The sequence below is a fragment of the Rhinopithecus roxellana genome, chromosome 1, assembly GCF_007565055.1.
Source record: "Rhinopithecus roxellana isolate Shanxi Qingling chromosome 1, ASM756505v1, whole genome shotgun sequence".
Taxonomy (NCBI): domain Eukaryota; kingdom Metazoa; phylum Chordata; class Mammalia; order Primates; family Cercopithecidae; genus Rhinopithecus; species Rhinopithecus roxellana.
In genome coordinates this window covers 129,820,069-129,826,239 of record NC_044549.1, presented here as the reverse complement: position 1 = coordinate 129,826,239, position 6,171 = coordinate 129,820,069, and positions in this window count along the sequence as shown.

Below are 6,171 nucleotides of genomic sequence, written 5' to 3'. Positions count from 1 at the left end.
GGACCCAGGAGGCGGAGGTTGCAGTGAGCTGAGATCGCGCCACTGCACTCCAGCCTAGGCGACCGAGTGAGACTCTGTCTTAAAAAAAAAAAAAAAAAAAAAAAGAATGAGACATAGGATAAAAATAACTTCTTCACAATACCAATATGAAAGTTGTCAATCTCAAGATGGAGTCACTCATGTCAAACCCAAACAAAAAAAGTCAGGTTAGAAAGGGAAAGCCCTCCTGCACACATGCCTATGATAAGAACTATATCAAAGACTCTCTGAAAGTCTCTTATGCACATTTGCCTGTAACAAGAACTTTTGCCAAAGACTTTCTAACCTGAGTCTTGCTTCATGAATCACAGGGACAGCTAGCCAAAAGGGCAAGAATGCTTGCCTGGCACACTGTCTCCACTAATAAACTGACATCATCTTCTGTGATAAGCCACTGTAACCAATGTTCTCTTTGTTTCAAAACAAATTATGTGTACTTCTTTTGCCTTTAAAAGTTTCCCCTTACCTCAACCTCCTCGAATATGCCCACAGTTTACTATGGCCCCGGTGTCCTGGATTGCAATTCCTCTGCTTATTCCCAATTAAACTCAATATTTTTAGAGTCTCTCTGCTGGTTTCTTAGGTTGACACAAAGAATATCAGTAATGACGATTTATATAATTTCAAGTGGCTTGTTCAAGTGTCAAGTGTTGAGCCTTGGAGATATGCATATATTCATTATATATATATATATATTTTTTTTTTTTTTTTTGAGACAGAGTCTGGCTCTGTCGCCCAAGCTGGAGTGCGGTGGCCGGATCTCAGCTCACTGCAAGCTCCGCCTCCCGGGTTTACGCCATTCTCCTGCCTCAGCCTCCCAAGTAGCTGGGACTACAGGCGCCCGCCTCGTCGCCCGGCTAGTTTTTTGTATTCTTTAGTAGAGACGGGGTTTCACCGTATTAGCCAGGGTGGTCTCGATCTCCTGACCTTGTGATCCGCCCGTCTCGGCCTCCCAAAGTGCTGGGATTACAGGCGTGAGCCACCGCGCCCGGCCTATTCATTATATTAATGTTTAATAGAAGCCATCGTGATTCCTAAAGAAAATGCAATTGTGGCAAAAATGACTCAATTGCATGTTATCTTCATCAGGTGAAATAAGTCAGAGATCAATGATGTATTATTGAGCATATTTAAAGTTCACAGTCATATGCTGCAACCAATCTGAGCTGAACACAGCCAAAAATTGATCTGAGAATGCATTCACTGCTATTTCTCGTGTTTCAACTTCTTAGCTTTTCAGTGAGCCTGGCTTGTCACTTTAGGTTTGCAGGTAGTTCTTCATTACATATGTCATCTCTGTCAGCTTCTGAACTGAAAATCATACAAGAAATGTCCCTTTTCAACAACATAAGCACCTTTTATGACATCTCGGCATTCTCCAGCATCCAATTTCATTTCGTGTTGAAAATGCAATTAGGCTATCGTTTGCAGGTCTCTCTCCCAATTTCCACCATATATCATTCTTTTCAGAGAATATTTCATTTGCCAGTGATCATCCCTTTCAGCTTTTCTGACATACTGACCCTAGTAAGAAAAAGGCTACATAGATATATATTGGAGATATGCCCCAGGTAACTTTGTCGAGTATTCTTTCTAATATAGGATTGCTTCACCACCATTCCTGGTAAAAGATGACTCATCCCTCTGAATGCTTCCAGTGATTGGCAACACAGCACTTTTCAAGGTACAGAGTTCTGCTTACTTAAAAAAAAAAAAAAAAGTTCCTATTCTACTCCCTGCGACCTTCCCCTACATGATTCTACTTTTGTTCTCAAGAATTACACATTAAATCTCTCTTTAATAGAATGGTGTTTCATCAAATATTTAAAGATACTAACAAGTCTGCCCTAAGCTGTTCCTCTTAGGGGCTTTCTCAGGGACTCCAATGTCTCATATGGTAACGTATTTCTAACTGCTATGGTGGTTGTTCAGAACACTCTTCAAATTTGTCAGTGACTCTTTCAATGAGCATCAATTCCCTGTATCCTGTACCTCTCATCAATCGGGCCATATTCATGTTTCCTTAATTCATGTTTGCTGTCTCTTGCTCTCTCTTTTAAAACTATAAAGACAGGGTTCCCCGCCCCTTTTAAACTTCCAGCAAAGTTTTGTTTGTTTGTTTGTTTGTTTGTTTGTTTGTTTGTTTTGAGACAGAGTCTCACTCTTTTGCCCAGGCTGGAGTGCAGTGGCATGATCTTGGCTCACTGCAACTACTGCTTCCCAGGTTGAAGCAATTCTCGTGCCTCAGCCTCCTGAGTAGCTGGGATTACAGGCACGCACCACCATGCCTGGGTAGTTTTTCTATTTTTGGTAGAGGGGGGATTTCACCATGTTGGCCAGACTGGTCTCAAACTCCTGACCTCAAGTGATCTGCCCACCTTGGCCTCCCAAAGTACTGGGATTACAGGCACGAACCAATGCACCTGACCTGTTGTTGTTTTTTTTTAAAAGGGATAATTAACTTTTTATTGAGGTATAATTCATATACTATACATACACCCTTTTATTTTATTTTGTTTTTGAGACAGGGTCTTCTAGGCTTGAGTGCAGTGATGTGTATGGCTCACTGTGGCCTCAACCTTCTCGGCTCAAGTGATCCTCCCACCTCAGCCTCCTGAGCAGCTGGGACTACAGGTGTGTGCCACCACATCTGGCTAAATTGTGTATTTTTTGTAGAGACAGGGTTTTGCCATGTTGCCCAGGCTGGTGGCAAACAATTCATCCTTTTAAAGTATAAAACTGAGTGGTTTTTAGTATATTGACAAGGTTGTGCGACCATCACCACTCTCTAGTTCCAGAACATTTTAATGACTTCAAAAAGAAATTCTGTATCCATCAAATAGTCCCTTGCCATTCCTCTTCCTCTCTATTCTTGACAACCACTAATCTACTCTAGTAGACACACTAACCTGTTTCTATGGGTTTGCCTTTTCTAGATTTTTCAAATAAATGGAATCACATGATATGTGGCCTTTGGTCAAAGTCTGGCTTCTTTCACTTAGAAGAAGGGTTTCAAGTTTCATCCACATTGTAGCATATATCAATACTTCATTTCTTTTTATGGCTGAATATTTCATTGCAAAAATAAACTATTTTGTGTATTCATTCACCAGTTGATAGATATCTGGGTTATTTCTACTTCTTGGCTACTGTGAATAATGCTGTATATGAATATGTATATGAATTTTTTCATGAACTATTCATTTCATATACAAATTTTTGCATAAATTCTCTTGAGCATATATCTAGGAGTCGAATTGCTAGGTCATATGGTAACTCTGCTTAACTTACTGAGGAATTACCAAACTGATTTCTTCATTTTTTTTTTTTTTTTTTGAGACGGAGTCTCGCTCTGTGGTTCGGGTTGGAGTGTGGTGGTGCGATCTTGGCTCACTGCAACCTCCGTCTCCCAGGTTCAAGTGATTCTCCTGCCTCAGCCTCCCAAGTAGCTGGGATTATAGGTGCATGCCTCCATGCCTGGCTAATTTTTGTATTTTTAGTAGAGACAGCATTTCCCCATGTTAGCCAGGCTGGTCTCGAACTCCTGGTCTCAAGTAATCCGTCCGCCTCAGCCTCCCAAAGTGCTGGGATTACAGGCGTGAGGCACCATGCCCGGCCCCAAACTGCTTTCTAAGGTAGCCACGCCATTTGACATTCACACTAGCAATGTATGAGGTTTCCAATTTCTCCATAACCTTTCCAATACTTTTCAATTTCTAAAAAATTACTAAAGTATTTGTTCTTAGCTATAAATTATATCACATCTTTCTTTGTCACCAAGCATGGTCTTCTTCCTTTTGTGTAAATACATATTTAGAATTTGTCTGGCTTATGGAAAGCACTCAATAAAAATATTCATATTGTTAGTCATTATTAGTATTAAGTACCTTTAAGAAGAATCAAATTGAACTGCCTTTTCTCTAGTATTAGAGTTCCATCTGCTTTGAGTAGCAAATAGAATATACCTAATATATGATGCATTGCTGAGGTCAAGGAAAAACAGGTTGATATAACTCAAACGTTCTAGCAATTGTTATTTCTTTCCAGGTTTCCCTAACGAAGTGCTTGATTTTAAGCCTGGGGATTGAGCCATTGTGGAGCAGGTCCGCCACCCCTACATGGCAGATGAGGCTTCTGATGTTGACATTGGCCAAGGCCTTTGCAAACAAGCCAGGCCAAAAAGGTTCAACAGTTACAGCAGGTGCTTTAATGAGGGCATTGGTCTTATCCTCTGTGATGGGCACCTCATCAGCATGCAGGGTGAGGGTCGAGTAGATGCAGTGGAGCTTGGAGATGAAAAGGCCATGGTGTAGGTAATGCAGGGCTGTCTCTGCCAGGTGTGGTGTTAGTCACCGAATGAAGTGGGCCTCACCCCAATGCAGCTTTAGTTTCTTCAGGACAGAGCAGCTTGGCGACAGATGAGAAAAGGAAGCAATTTCTTAAAATAAGAAAACAATAAAGTTTGCCACATCAATGGATTCTTCCTTTCACAAAACATTCCCCTGTAGCAGGCAATGCTGTTTGGTAGCATTTTATCCATAGGAGAATTTCTTTCAAAATTGGAGTCAATCCTCCCAAACCCTGCCGCTGCCTTGTCAACTAAGTTTATGTAATATTCCAAATCCTTTATTGTCATTTCAACAGTGTTCACAACATCTTCACCAGAAGTAGATTTCATCTCAAGAAACCACTTTCTTTGCTCATTCATAAGAAGCAACTCCTCATTCACTCACCTTTTATCATGAGATTGCAACAATTCAGTCCCATCTTAAGGCTCTACTTTTAATTCTAGTTCTCTTCCTATTTCTACCACATTCGCAGTTTCTTCCTACACTGAAGTCTTGAACCCCTCATGTTATCCATGTGGGTTGGAATCAACTTCTTCCAAACTTCCAAACTCTTATTAATGTTGATATTTTTACCTACTCAAGAATTATACATTACATTTATCTTTAATAGAATGGTCTTTCATGAAATATTTAAAGATACTAACAAGTCTGCCCTAAGCTGTTCCTCTTAGGGGCTTTCTCAGGGACTACCATTTCTCATATGGTAAGATATTTCTAGCTGCTATGTTGGTTGTTCAGAAAACTCTTCAAATTTGTCAAATATTCTCATTAGTCACAAATGTTCTTAATGGCATCTAGAATGGTAAATCCTTTCCAGAAAGTTTTCAATTTACTTTGCACAGATCCGTCAGAGGAATCACTATGTATGACAGCTATAGCTTATGACATGTATTTCTTCTTCTTCTTCTTCTTCTTTTTTTTTTTTTTTTTTTTTTTTTGACAAAGTCTCACTCTGTTGCCCAGGCTGGAGTGCAATGGCACGATCTCAGCTCACTGCAACCTGCACCTCCCAGGTTCAAGCAATTCTTCTGCCTCAGCCTCCCGAGTAGCTGGGATTACAGGTGTATGCCACCATTCCAGCTAATTTTTGTATTTTTAGTAGAGACGAAGTTTCACCATGTTGGTCAGGCTGGTCTTGAACTCCTGACCTCAGGTGATGTGCCCACTTCAGTCTCCCAAAGTTCTGGGATTGCAGGCATGAACCACCACTCCTGGCTGAAATGTATTTCTTTTTTTTTTTTTTTTTTTTTTTTTTTTTTTGAGAGGGAGTCTCGCTCTGTCGCTCAGGCTGGAGTGCAGTGGCCGGATCTCAGCTCACCGCAAGCTCCGCCTCCTGGGTTTACGCCATTCTCCTGCCTCAGCCTCCTGAGTAGCTGGGACTACAGGCGCCCGCCACCTCACCCGGCTTTTTTTTTTTTTTTTGCATTTTTTAGTAGAGACGGGGTTTCACCGTGTTAGCCAGGATGGTCTCGATCTCCTGACCTCGTGATCCGCTCGTCTCGGCCTCCCAAAGTGCTGGGATTACAGGCTTGAGCCACCGCGCCCAGCCTGAAATGTATTTCTTAAATAATGAGACTTGAGATTTGAAATTGCTCCTTGATCCATGGGCTGCAGAATGGAAGCTGTGTTAGCAGGCATGAAAATAACATTCATCTCCTTGTACATCTCCATCAGAGCTTTTGGATAACAGATCATTGTCAATGAGCTGCCACATTTTGAAGGAATTTTTTTTTAAAGAAGCAGATCTCACAGTGGGCTTAAGATATTCAGTATATCATGCTGC